General features: G+C 35.6%; 1 protein-coding gene across 10 annotated transcripts in view; it reads right to left on the reverse strand.

Moving 5' to 3' along the window:
* Positions 1-15,288, reverse strand: part of NARS2 (asparaginyl-tRNA synthetase 2, mitochondrial) — a 135,718-nt gene that overhangs the window by 63,013 nt on the left and 57,417 nt on the right. The window lies entirely within an intron of this gene.

Here is a 15,288-nt window from a genome sequence, read left to right on the forward strand (position 1 = left end):
ATGAGACCAATTAAATTTGCACTGTTCAATATGATGGCTAATAGCCAAATATGGCTACTTAAATCCACACTATGTTAAATAAAATACAAATTCAGTTCCTCAGTTAAACTAGCCACATTTCAAGTGTTAAATAGCCACATATAGCTAGTGGCTACCATACTGGACAGTGCAGATACAAAACATTTCCATAACTGCAGTAAGTTCTGTCCAGCACCAACGTAGACTGTTGAAATCCCAATACATATAGAAGATAATCAACTGTAAAAAATATGTGCTCAGACAATGCAACATGAGGGAAGAGATCAATGGAGGACAGAACTCTGGGTACAGCTTCTGAATTTGTTCCAGTGCCTAATCATACATATTTTATTTTTCCCACAGCTACTGATCTGCCATGTGAAGTCTCTGTGGTTCTCCTCTCATCTCTTATCAGTTGCTCTTTGTGTTTGAGGGGTAGCTCCCCTCTTCTGATAAAATGGCTGTCTTTCTGAAAAGGCACTGACACACAATCTAAGACTTATTCAGTAATTCACATTTCCAGCTTCTGTTAACTTTCCATCTATGTGCATGCCTAACTCTGAGAATCAGGCTTTGATAAGCTATTAAATCATCCTGTGGGCAACTTATAAGCCAATTTATTCATCACCTTCTAAAGATAAGGATGAACCAATTATTCTCCAGTGATAGTGGCTCCCTAAGAAGGAACATTAAAAACATACATGATACAACAGATAGTTCTTCCCTTTTTTATTTCACATTTAAATATGTCTCTAAATGCCAGAAGGAAAACAGTGAGTGCTGTAAAAATACTAAAAACAAATACTTTTAATGATATGGATTATGGTATGATCTACATAAAAGGTAGAGACTTTGGATTGAACTACTTTGATCTGTTGCCTTCAAATTCCCAAGTCACACTTAACTCTCTGCTATATATGAAATACCAGTATTATCAAATCAAACACATATTTTGGCTAAGAGGGGTATGCTTGTAAATTCTGAGATAATTCTCTGTACAGTAATCCCTAGAGTTCAAATGTCTGCCTAGAGTTAAAATGTTGCCATTGAACCTTACACCATACTATCCTGAAGTAGAATCATGAGGAAAGTTGAGTAACTGCACAGTTGAAGAAACTATGTAAAAGTCACTAAAAGATGTTTCACAAACAAAAACATTTAGGTTTTTATCTTTATTTCCCAACCTCCATCATAATTCACACATTAAATCTGCCTCTTAAATGTGAAATACAGCTGGTTCAGATTTTGCATATTCTCTAAATTGTAGAGATTATGTGACATATGTATGTTTATCTGTCCTATCCACCTGTTTCAAGTGGCAAAGCACAGGTTTTATTTTTTCAGTGTATGGGTATATCACAGAAGATAAAGTGGGGGTTGATATCAAGAGAAATAAAAATAATATGATTATCAACAAACATGTGACTGAGCTTATCTAATTTCTACTGGTGAGAGAACATTTCTTTGGTGAGCAAAGAACATGGCTGCTTGAGTTTCTTTATTATCAATTTCTTCTACAGGAGCAAAAATGAAGTTTCTTTTTATTTTATAAAAAAGGAAGCAAATCTGTCTCACTAAAGCAAAATACATAGAAGTGTTTCAGGGGTTTCTAGAATTCATGTGCAATTTATAGGCGATTTTTAAAAAATTTCTAATAATACTAAATTTCTTAAATTCATACAAAGAGAAATTCATACCAACAACATGGGAAGGTAAAATGAAATTTTACTTTCATATGATAAAGTTACTTTAAAATATCTAACTAGGCCCTATCTGTTATTCCAAGTTTGTTAATGCATTTTCCTTCCTTTTTTTTTTTTTAGGATTTTATTTATTTATTTGAGAGAGAGCTAGAGTGAGGGAGATCACAGAGGGAGAGGCAGGAGAAGCAGAAGGAGAAGCAGACTTGCTGCTGAGCAGGGAGCCTGATCCCAAGACCCTGAGATTATAACCTGAGCCGAAGGCAGATGCTAAACTGACTGAGCCACCCAGGCACCCCTTGTTAATTCATTTTCTGAAATAGATACAGTAGCCTAGAGCCAACTATTTGTTATCTTACAATTGGCATTATCTATCATGAGTCATATTCTTATATTTCTTCATTAAACTTTTTTTTTAAAGATTTTATTTATTTATTCATAGAGACAGAGAGAGAGAGAGAGAGGCAGAGACACAGGCAGAGGGAGAAGCAGGCTCCATGCAGGGAGCCCGAAGTGGGACTCGATCCCGGGTCCCCAGGATCACACCCTGGGCTGCAGGCAGCGCCAAACCGCTGCGCCACCGGGGCTGCCCAACTTTTTTTTTTAAACAAACTTTTATTAGACTATTAACCACTATGGAAAATAGAGACATAAATCAGGCATGGCCTTTTGCCTTCTAGGAGCCTATACAGACTAACAGAAGAGATCACAGATCTAAATGTACAAGCTACGATGACAAAACTCGAGAGAAAAAAACAGAAAATCTTTGTAATCTTTTGAATAAGATATAAAAATCATGAATCACATTTAAATAGTGATAAATTATATATAAACAAAATAAATTCGTCTTCAAAAGGTACTACAAAAAAGATGCAAAGGCAAGGCACACTGGAAGAAAGTATCTAAAATACAGACAATAAAGGTCTAGTGTCCAGAACATATAAAGAACTCTGATAACTAAATAATAAAAAGACAACCTAACAACAATGGGCAAAAGAACTAAAAAGATAGTTCACAAAAGATATATAAATGGCCAACAAGCACATGAGAAAATAAAGTCCAACAATATGAGTCATCACAGAAAAGCAAATTAAGACTGTAATGAGATATATACTTATTAGAATAACTAAAAAATACTGACAACACCAATTTTTCTCAAACACATGGAGCAAACAGAACTCCCATCCTTTGCTGGTGGGCATACAAAATAGTACAAGTACTCTAAAAAACTGTTTGCCAGTTTTTTTTTTCTTTTTTTTGTTTGCCAGTTTCTTATAAAGTTAATCATACAGTTACTATACAACTCAGCAATTCCTAGGTACTTACCCAAAGGAAATGAAAACATGTGCACACAAAGACTTGTGCATAAATTTTCATAGAGTTCATTTATAACAGCCTCAAATTGAAAACAACCTAAATGTCCTCAAAAGATAAATGAATTAAAAAATTGTATATCGATGCAATGGAATAGTATTCAGCAATAAAGAGGAACAAGCCTACTGGATGAATCTCAAAAGCATTATGTTGAGTGGAAGAAGTCAGATACAAAAGAGTAAATACTGTATGATAACATTTACATAAGCCTAAATAAAATATTATATAGAAAACACTGATATGAAATTCTGGAAAAGGAAAATTCTAATCTGTGACAACAGAAAGTAGATCGATGGTTGTTTATGGCTGAGACCAGGAAGGGAGACTGACTGTGAAGGGAAATAAGGGAATAAATTTTTTATTTTTATGACAATAGAGGTTATAAGTCCTTGTAAATTTGACAAAATTTGTTGAACTGTATATTTAAAATGCGTGGGGTTTTTTTGTATATACAGTATATTTAATAAAGTTGAGAAGCAACAATAACAAAAAAGAGCTTATTCATGCATTGGCTTAATTATTCAATTGTCCTATTACCTAATTACTTAAATTATAATCACACCCTTCTTACTATAGTATTATTAAGGATGAAACATCAGGCTACTGGAAACACAGAAGGGACAAAGCAATGATCTACTTCAAAGAACAAAAGCATCTAGAACACAGTGATAGATCACTGTCAACCGATCACAGCTCTTTAAGGTAGATTATGATCTAATCTGCTCTCAGAGTTTACTTTTGATTTAGTCTTCAAATTCTGACAGGTATTGTATTTCTGTGTCTTAATTCCATCCCTCATCCCAAGGCACTGGTTAAGTTTAACCTTCTCTGTCTTACGAGATCTGAATTCTGGCAGACTCACTATTTGTTGCAATCCTCTGCTTTGTGTCAACTCCAGGGCTGCTACTCTTGTAAAACAACTGGATTACTGGCTGCCAGCTATTCTTCTTGGTTACAACACCTTGGCTTCTTTCATTATAATCACCCTGGGCTCTCTGGGTCTCAGCTGTCATGACGACCATCATCACAGCACTTACCATTTCAGCATCAAACTGTGATAAACGCTGGGCTTTACATAGCATCTTATTATCACATTGGCTTGGCAAGGTGGCCATTTTTATTCATCTTTATAGTCAGGAATTGGAGGCTCAGATATTAAACATAAATTTAGTATGTATAGAAGGTGAATTCTAATTCAAGTCTAACTATATGACTGTTTACTTGGACAAATTCAGCACCTTCTGGTAGGGATAACATTATCTCAGTAGCTACTTCATTCTGTAACATCACTGGCAACCCTCTATATGTCAATCAACAAGTCTGTCCCATATTTTTAACATCCTCTTTGGTGTCCAACACAGTTACATACCATTTGGGTGAACACTAAAATTACTGCTGAAAAAATGAGTACCCATAGTTATTTTTAGGTAGAAGAAAACAAGCTAGGGGAAGAAAAGTGAAAATGACATAAATTTTCTCTGTTCTCAACCCAACCTAAATTCTGCAAACATGTAACAAACACAGATTTTTCCCCCGTTCCTAAAAAAAGTAATTAAACCCACCAGAGCAAAAATAGAATTTGGACAAGATAACACATTAATTGTAAGAAGTAACAATATCAGTTTTGCTTTTTATAGCTCCAATTACTATCCATAATGGTCAAATTACTAAGGATTAATTGGTGTCTCACTAGAGTAACCTGCATTTGTTTTTAGACAATGCCAACAGGCATTGCATTTTATACAAAATGAGTTCTATTTGTATCATTCCTCAAAAGATTGACTGGTTATTTTTTTTTAACTCACACCAAACCTGCTTATTTCAAAAGCATTCAATCCTTCAGATATTTTGCTCAGCCAGACTGAGTGAGACAATAGGGCTATTCTCTCATACACTTTTAGTTAAGAAAAGGGAAATTAGTAACTGCCCTCACAAAGGAATGCAAGACTAGAAACAGGCAGAGAACCCCATGTTTTGACTTGCAAGGTGGTATGCAGATACCGCAGTGTTAATGCATCAAAGACACAAACTCATTACGCAAATAACACATTAGCCTAACTAGTATTTAAACAGCAAACTATTACCACTCAAGCCAGTAAAAATGAAGTTCAAATATTGAATTAAGGGCAGCCCAGTGGCTCAGCGGTTTAGCGCTGCCTTCAGCCCAGGGTGTGATCCTGGAGACCTGGGATCGGGTCCCACGTAGCTAGATAGTCTGCTAGTTTTTCCCCGCTTCCTGCATGGAGCCTTGCTTCTCCCTCTGCCTGTGTCTCTGCCTCTCTCTGTTTCTCTCATGAATAAATAAATACATTTAAAAAAAATAGTGAATTAAGCACAGATATTTACAGAAGCTTGTTAGATGGGGAATGTCAATTCATGAATCATTTAAAATATACAATTAGATCTTCAAAAAAAAAAAAAGCAGATATTTAATTCACTCCTTCCTGAGACAATCTTAAACTAACAGTAAGTAAAAAGGAAGAAAGAGGGAGAGGGCCCTCAGCGGACAAGAGATCTCAACCAATATTTGGAGGAGAGAAAACAGTGGTTGAGTGATGACCAATGTGTCAAAGTATGGAAGCCGTTATCTAGAATACAAAGTATACTGCAGCAGAAAGGTGACCTGCAAACAGAACCATGGTGAGGCTGGAGATGGAGGAAATGGAGATTCATTGATAGATTTTGCATATGGAACTGTCAGCCTTCTTCCACATCCCACCAGAATCAGTGGTGGCCAGATGCCCCCACCAAACAGGGAATAGCAAGTCTTTCTCTAGGGCAGTAGTCCTCAGCATCATTATCTGATAGGTCTGTCATGACACAGACTGCTCGGCCACACTCCTACTGTTTCTGATGATTCAGTAGTAGTGGTTGCCAGGGCTGCAGGGAAGGTGGGAGGGGACTACAAATGTGTAAGGGATTTCTTTCTAAAGTGATGAAAATATAAAATTGGATAGTGGTGATGGTTTGTGAAACGAGACCCAGCTGTGTCTTAAAATGCCACCATTTTTACTTCAGACTGTACTTTCTAACTGATGTTCTTTCCATCTTATTTTTTCACTTGGGCAAAAGGCCAAGTGGATAAAGCATCCTGTGATAAGAACCAAAACTACCCCCTTGAGCACCAACTGCCCTGACATCAGCAAGCCCTCACATGACTGACCCCTATGACAATGACTGATCTGACCTTTACTGCCCACCCGCACACACTCATGGACCTCTGTTCCACATCTTCCTTATAAATACTTGGAAGTATTTTCAGCACTGGAGATTGTCTTTGGTATAGTAGTAGTCCACTATCTTCCAGGGATTGAACGACTCACTGAAATAAATTCCTTTCTTGTTTCACCATAACCTGTCTTTCTGCCTTTGGGTTTTGCCAGCAGCAAGTGGCCAAAGCTGGTCTGTTTGGGACACTCAGAGCCAGGTACTCGTGCACCCCTGGGCCCTAAATGCAATTGCACTATTTTGTGAATATAGTAAAAACTACTGAACTGTACATTTTATTTTATTTTTTTTTAATTTTTATTTATTTATGATAGTCACACAGAGAGAGAGAGAGAGAGGCAGAGACACAGGCAGAGGGAGAAGCAGGCTCCATGCACCGGGAGCCCGACGTGGGATTCGATCCCGGGTCTCCAGGATCACGCCCTGGGCCAAAGGCAGGCGCTAAACCGCTGCGCCACCCAGGGATCCCCTGAACTGTACATTTTAAAGGGTGAACTTTATGGTAAGTGGGTTTATCTCAATAAAGCTGTTCTTTTTTTTTTTTTTAATAAAGCTGTTCTTTAAAAAAAATCATTTATTCATCTGCACCCAGGGCTCTCACCAAAGCCCAGCAAATAGATGTGAGAAAATGTAAAAGTATGGCTCCCCTTTGTCTTTCCTATGTTAAACCTATTCAGTTTTTTCGAGCATTTCTCTAGACCATGATGTCTATATCTTATTTTGGCTGTTGCCCTAAAGTCAGAAAATCACAACCTTTCATATAAAGTTTAATTTAAAATGTCCAAGTATTTGGTAGTAGGTAAAGGAACAGGACAGAGAAGCTAGGTAGTCTGCTAGCTTTTCATGATTTGGCTAAATATAATTCATTCAAGGATAAAGTATCAAATATGACATTAAAGACCAAAAGACATTCCATAACCAAATACAGATAACATGTACTTGGGTAACTAAAAGATTGTACATCATAAAATGTTCTATAATAGGGAGGGAAAGTTGTATTAACCAGGTTTGTTATCCCAAGAACAGAAAAGTAACAGAATCCAAAGTAAATATAACAGCCATTCGTTATTAAATATAAATGACATTTTTAAAATGCACTCTCGTGTAATAATTCTACTGATAAGGTTACTTCTAAATTCAATTCAACCTAGACAAGGTTGAAATTCCCTTGCCATATGCTGTTCTTGCCTCAGGACAGGCTTTTGTGTAACAGCTACCACACTGTGAATTTCTTATTTAATGCCTATCTTGTTCATTAGATTGTATGGGGTCATGAAGGTTGAGATCATATCTGTCTTGTTCATCTTTGTAACCAAGCACCTAACCTAGTGTTTGGCACACAGCTCACTCTCAACAAATGTTCAATCAAATTGAGAATGATCTTTGAGCTCTGAATCAGGCAAATGGTAGTAATAGAAACTATGAAGACAAAGAGGAACAAGATACAGTCTGATGAATTTGGGGGCTAATAGGAAGATAAGCAGTGTAAGCAGACAATTTTAATTTTTTTAATAAATAGAATTGGTGGAAATCCTTCCTAACAGGTATTCAAGTCTTTATTCTGTATTAATAAAGTTATAAAATGAAACAGTCCCTAAATCCAAAAACTAACTCTAAGCTATAGAGAAAAAAGTGATGCCAGTGTTATAAAACAGAAAGAATAAAAGCAACATGCGTGTACAGAAGGGTATTTAAATAAGCAAGATGTGGGGGTGGAAGTGCGGATTCTGAGTGAGATCATTTCTAAGCTGAGTTTAGATGGATGGGCAGGGGTTAGCTGGACAAATGCATGGGGAAAGGGCATTCCATGTAGAAAAACAACTTCTGCAAAGAAACACTTATATGTTATTAAAAATTTATTAGCAGTTCAGGATAGTTGAAGCAAAGAGAAGTAGGCACAAATGGGTGAAAAGATGAAATGAGTGTGGAAAAAGAAAATCTGGGGATGGTATTCACACAGCTGCTTTGACAAACTGGAAAGATGGTTGTGACATTTCCTGATACAGGGAATTCAGAAGGAAAAAACAGACTGAGGGAATGATGATGAATTTAGTTTGAGCATGTTGAGATGGTTATACAACAGCCACTGGAGAAGACAACTGGCACTTTACAGATGGGAGCTGAACAGAGGTCTCATGTTGGAGATAGGAATTTCACAACACCATTCTTTGATCATTACCTCGAATTTGTGCAGGTTTTAACCCTAGCACTTTCACACCAACAGTTCTCCATTAAGACCTCCAATTCTTTAAGTCCATCATTTTTTCCCTCATCACCCACTAACCCTATTACCTCACTCCTCCTGGATCTATCATGACCTTCTGTACCCATCTACTTCCATCAATCTTACCTGGCAATACCTAACCCCTGGTTAATCCAAATATTCATATTCCCTGTGTTGTACCCAAACAAATTAAATATTCCTACTAACTATAAAAACCCTCTCCACTTGCTGCTTAATTTGCCTGAAATGCTCATTCCCTAGCTATACTGCACAAATGAATAAATTGATAAAGTGATAACAAAGTTCCTGAGTCTTTTATACCAATTGTCTGCTAATTCTTATTTCCATCAAAATAGTTAATTTTTAATATATATAATACACTAAAAGAAGAAATCTCTTTGTCTTAAGGTCCCATTGTAAAGAAAACAGCATAAAGAACCATCATTAATCACACACATTCAGGAAATAAAGATCTCAAAGTTTCATGGTGATATTTTTTCCATGAAACAGAGTTAAAAAAGTGATGAACATATTCAATTCTGTTGTGGGCTTAAATTTATAGTAGAAACTATACAGAAAAGTTTAGAAGAATGAGAATCTGTGCTTTACAAATTTAACAATATGTACCAAATATCTACTATTTCTGGAAGACATAGATATATAGGATGTTTATAATTTGTAAGATAGACATGAAAACAAGTATGACCTGGCTAAACATTAAAAATAAGAGGAGCTTTTTTCTTTAGAACATGAGATTAGAGGAGTACTTTAAGAGAGGAGAAAAAGAGTAACATAATTTCTATTGAGAAAAATGGAAGGAGTCAAGGAGAAAGCCCTTTTTCACTTGAGCCTTGGAGGAAGGAGATATGGAAAAAGGACTCTCATGGTATAGCGAGGGGCATTAGAAACACAGAGGTGCATGAAAATGCACAGTACAAATAAAATAGCCATAATCATAAAACTCTTGAAAATCAAATGAGTATAAATCAACAAAGTTCAGATAAGCATCAAGTGGATGAAGAATGAGAAAGTTATATAGGCTGGAAGACAGTCTCACACTTAGTTATAAAGGATACCTCAGTCTAACTCAGATTCACATGTTGATATTCTTACCAAAGCCACTTAACAGGATAAGTACATCCTGAGTATGAATGTTTCATGGCTTCTGAGCTCAGCATCTGCACTCGTGAGATGACCCAGGGGAATGAGTTTAAGATTGCTTATACCAAACACAAAGCAAACAATTCATCAAACTGGAATAAAATCAACTTGAAGCCCAAGTCGATTATCCCTCTCCCCACCTACCATGGAAACAGCTAATTCTTTTCTCATTAAAAAAGTAATAAATACTTGTTTTTTGAATCTGAATAAAAGACAAGTTTAAAGAAGAAAATAAATATAAGTAGAGACAGCCACTGTTTACTAGTTGAATACTGGTGCATATTTTTCCAGACTACCCCCACCACACACACACTGTAAAACCTGGAGGCACATTCTACTTCCTATTTCATAACCACTGTTTTTCTTATAACATGTAAAGATTTATCACCAATTTTAATGGCTGTACAGTAATCCATTGTTTGGACGATTCATAATTAATTTCACCCTCAGTTTATTGCCACTCCATTATACCCAGTTTTAATTTTTAAATTTCTTTGTTGAGCAATTTTTGTTGTTTTTTGAAAGGGAAAGAATTTTTTAAAACTTAATTCCAGTATAGTTAACATATAGTGATGTATTAGTTTCAGGTGTATAGAACAGTTATTCAACACTTCCATACATTACCAGGCACTTATCATAACAAATGCATTTCTTAACCCCCACCCCCTATTTAACCCATCCCCTACCCACGTCCCCTCTGTAACCATCAGTTTGTTGTCTATAGTTAGGAGTCTTTAGTTGAGCAGTTTTAACTATTTCTTAAAATCAGTATCTCATGATTTATACTTTCTTAAAGGTTATATTAATTTTCTAAGGTGGCCAAAATAAATTACCACAAGCTCGGTGGCTTAAAGCACAGGAATTCATTATCTCACAGCTATAAATGCCAAAAATCTGAAATCAAGGTATTGGCAATGCCATGCTCCTTCTAAGGTTCTAGGGAAGAACTACTTTCCAGCGGCTCTCAGCATCCTTAGCATTCATTCCTCAGAATCACTCCTGTCTCTGCTGCCTTCTTCATGTCTTCCTTCCTTCTGTGCCTATCTCCTCCATGTCTCTGAATCCAAATCTCCTTCATTCTTTTATAAAGATAATAGTCATTGAATTTAGGCCACTATTTTAACACCTGCAAATACCTTCTTTCCAAATAAGATTGTATTCACAGGGACTGTCCTTTGTGGGGACATAATCAAGCCACTACAGAGGTCATCCAAAAGACAGAGAAATTTATAGTATTTTATTCAAATAGAATAAAACTCATTGAATCCTTTCACGAATCTAAGATATATATGGGGTTTACTGATCTTATTTTTCTTGTATATTTAAACATTTTGTTATTTCATCACCCTAGAAATTATTTCATCATTACTCACCAGTTACTCCTAATGAAGTTAAAAAAGAGTGAAACATTGAAAATAGAAATGATGGATGTCTAGGATGCATAGTGGATAAGAGGAAGGTGTAGTGTGAGAGATATCATCACCATTATTTCATCTTCAGTTTTCTTACTACAGTACACAAAGTATTGTGTCATCTTTCAAAAAGGTCTAAGAAAAGCCTGGAGATACAAATGTTATCTTTTTGTAGTTATGAAAGAACACAGTTGAGAATTGAGTTCTTTTATTTTTCACTCACAATGACAAAGAGAAGAAAAATGATAAAGATGCTTCATAAATATTAGCCAAGTCAGGAAATGAATGCAGAGAGACAGATAGTAACAATCTAGCCTCCAATAATAATGGTGAAATTGGTTATATATGTGAAATCTCAGACTGTGAACGTACAGATAACGATACCCTAAATGAATTTTCTCAAACCCAAGAACTAATAAGTGAATAATATATTTCTAAGGGCAAAAAGGAAATATGATATTTTTTATTCAATTAGTTATTCTACAGTTAGGATTTTATCATGCAATAACATGCAATAAGAACTTGGATCACACCAGTCTGCTGAAAGGATATGTGACAATATTCTTTTATCATCTACATTTTGCACCAGAAGTTATTTGATAGGTTAAAAGTGAACAAAGGCTGAAGGCAAGTATATATACAAAAGTGTCTGGAAAAAAATGTGAAAATGACAAAAATAAGTAATTTAATCATTGGTTGGGAATCATTGGGAGAAAGAGCAGAGGGAGAAGCAGACTCCTCGCTGAGCAGGGAGCCCAACATGGGACTTGATCCCAGGACCCTGAGCAGAAGGCAGATGCTTAACCAACTGAGCCACCCAGGTACCCCTGATAGAAATATTCTTAAATTAGATTATGGTGATATTTGAACTGTGAAAATATACTGAAATCCACTGAATTGTATTCTTTAAATTGGTGAATTTTATGGTAAATAAATTCTCTCTCAATAAAGCAGCTTTCAAAAATCTGGGTTTGCATGTTTATATTATTAAAATTCTAAAAATGTTGATTTTCACTAACCCCTTATTTTTACCTCTGCAAATTATTCTTAAGATTGCTTAAAAATATTTATTAAAAATAAGGTTCATTATACCTAGATGGTAAATGATGATGACTGTTTTCTTGGTACACTGATGGTTAATCTATCTTCCTAAATGGACATTTAGATCGTTAGTATTTATTCCCTAGTATAAGCAAAGTTGCTTTCAACATTTTTGTTTATACACTTTTACAGAGTTGTAAGATCATTCCCTCAATAAAAATTCCTAGAAATGAAATTCTTGGTAAAAGGCATTTCTCTAGAAAAGCTGTACCAATTTATATTTCCAACAGCAATGTCCAAGATGAAAGCATGTTTTATTGTTAAATATGCTTGCCTTCATAGCTTATTAAAAAAATAATAATAAGGAAAAAACACCTGTTAACAAAACACCAAAAGCAAAGCAAAGCAAAACCAACAACAACAACAAAAAACAACAATAATCAAACACTCTTTCAAATACATTAGACTGAACCTTCCTCCAATTCTGGTTCTGACAAGAAATGGAGAATTTTATTATGTGACATTTTTGAATATAGGTTTTGCAACTTAGTATACTTCAATTCTCTCAGAATACATCACTTACAAATTGTATTTATAGGCAAAATATAATGAAAACACTTAACTTTCTCTTGTTTAAAAAATGTATTGGGCAGCCCCAGTGGCTTAGCGGTTTAGCACCGCCTTCAGCCCAGGGTGTGATCCTGAAGACCCGGCATTGAGTCCCACGTCAGGCTCCCAGCATAGAGCCTGCTTCTCCCTCTGCCCCCACCCCCCCCCACCCCCCGCCTCTCTCTCTCTCTATGTCTCTAATAAATAAATAAAAAATCTTTAAAAAAATTATTTATAGCTCTGTCTGCCCAGAGGGTTTAGAAGCAATAATCCCCCAAGAGCAGCAAGATACTCAATGACTAAATCTTGGTTTCTAAATAACATTTTCCAATAAAAGGAACCACATCTCTCTGGAGAAATGGTTGCTTCAAGGGCCACAGTAGGGAAAATGAAAAGCCTAGGATAAACTGCCAAAACTTGGAAGCAAACCAAGGTGTTCCTCAGTAGGTGAATGGATAAACTGTGGCACATCCAGATAATGGAATATTCAGAAATGAGCTACCAAGCCATGAAAAGTTGTGGAGGAACCTTAAATGTATATTATGCTAAACTAAAGAAACCAATCTGAAAAGGTTACATACTAACATGATTCTAACTACATTACATTCAGGAGGTGATGCTTAATTCTATCTCCTACTTCCCAACCCCTCACTCCCACCTCCAATGAGGGTGGGCTAGATCTAATAACTGACTTCCAAAGGACAAAGAAAGGGAAAAATAGTACATTTTCAGTGGAGAAAACCAGCAAACACTGTCTAATTCAAGTCATAAAGGTTAATGTCACCATATGCATATCACAAACTCCCTGATGATGGTAACAGCACTTCATCTCTATGGTATTCCTTCCAAAACCCCATATGATTCCAGTTGAAACATGAGAAAAAACATCGGCCAAATCCAGATTGGGATACATTCTACAAGTCATGAAAAACAAGGAAAGACTGAGAAATTGTTACAGATTAGAAGAGATTGGGGAAATATGACACCTAAATGTAATGTGGTACCCTGAACTGGATCCTGGGAGAAGAAAGAAGGTATAATGGAAAAGTGAAATCCAAATAAAGCCTGGAATGTAGTTAACAGTAATGTACTAACAAGAGGTTCTTAGTTTTGACAAAATGTACCATAGCAATATACGATATTTATAATGGGTGAAACTGGGCAAAAGGTGTATACAAAAAGTCTGCACTGTCTTTGCAACTTTTATATATTTAAAAATTACTCAAAAATAGAAAGTTTATTAAAAACAACAATAACTACAAAATTGAACTTAAAAATGGAGCCATGAAACCACTAAACCAACATAGATATCCTTTTGGAAAATGTTAAACTTCTAATTTAACTATCATTTACTCCATTTTGAAAGTGTTAAATAAAATTAAAGAAAAGGCTGAGGGAAGACTAACAATTTCTTATTGGAGATTAAATCAGGCATTAATCTGAAACATGAGGTACTGCATATTAATAGTCCTAGGACTATGCATATTCAATTAGATACATTTGACTGACATTAACAGAAATACTTCAAAACACATTAAAAAATACAGAACCTGAAATTCTGCCAATTTAATCTGTCAAGTTTTACTGTACACTGTGTTCCATGGTTCACTGAACTTTACTGGTAAAGAAGGAATATATTTAATCCACTACTAGTAGTATAATGGCAAACCTCGTAAATTTACACCTTTCACATATTTATGACACTTCTGAGGGGAAGGTACTTTGCCTCTAACTTCATAGACTAAAAAAATGAATACCAAAAATTTAAGAAAGGTTATCTAAAACTTGGATATATCCTTATAAGGCCAAAAGATCAGTATGCCCTTTCAATGGAATCTGAGGACACAGACTCATTCAAAGGTTATTTAATTACTTATCAGAATGTACATTGCTCTAGGGGCATCTGGGTGGCTCAGTCAGTTGTGTCTGCCTTTGTTCTAGTCCTGATCTCAGGGTCCTGGGATGGAGGCTATGGCTCTCTGCTCGTGGGGAGTCTGCTTCTCCCTGGGCCCCTCCCCCTGCTCATGATTTCTCCATCTCAAATAAATAAAACCTGGAAAAAAAAAAAAAAAAGGATGTACTTTGTTGCATGATTCTATTTACTATTGAATTAAATATCCCAGATTAAGTAAAGTTACATGTTAACTTGTAGATTTCTGTTTAGTAGAGTTGCAAATCATTTCTGTCAGGTAGAAAAGAAAATGCCAAATGTTAAGGCTTATTGGTCTGTAGGACATTAACCAGTTTGTAACTAACTAACCTAGCATCTTATTCTAAAATTCCTTTATTAGATTGCCTGTGAATACACAGCTCTTCACTCTCTTAACTAGCCTTACTACTTTACTTGTTCCATTAGTAATTAATGAATTGAATAAAATATTTGATACATGTTTCTTCATATTTGTATGAGTCATGATTTTAATTTTTTAAAATTATGCCTTCAAAGGCATTAAGGAACTTTCCATGACATGCCTTACATGACCTTTTCTACACACTGCTCTGCAAATCCTACAGTCTCACA

This window comes from Canis aureus, chromosome 23, assembly GCF_053574225.1.
Source record: "Canis aureus isolate CA01 chromosome 23, VMU_Caureus_v.1.0, whole genome shotgun sequence".
In the NCBI taxonomy this organism is placed as follows: Eukaryota; Metazoa; Chordata; class Mammalia; order Carnivora; family Canidae; genus Canis; species Canis aureus.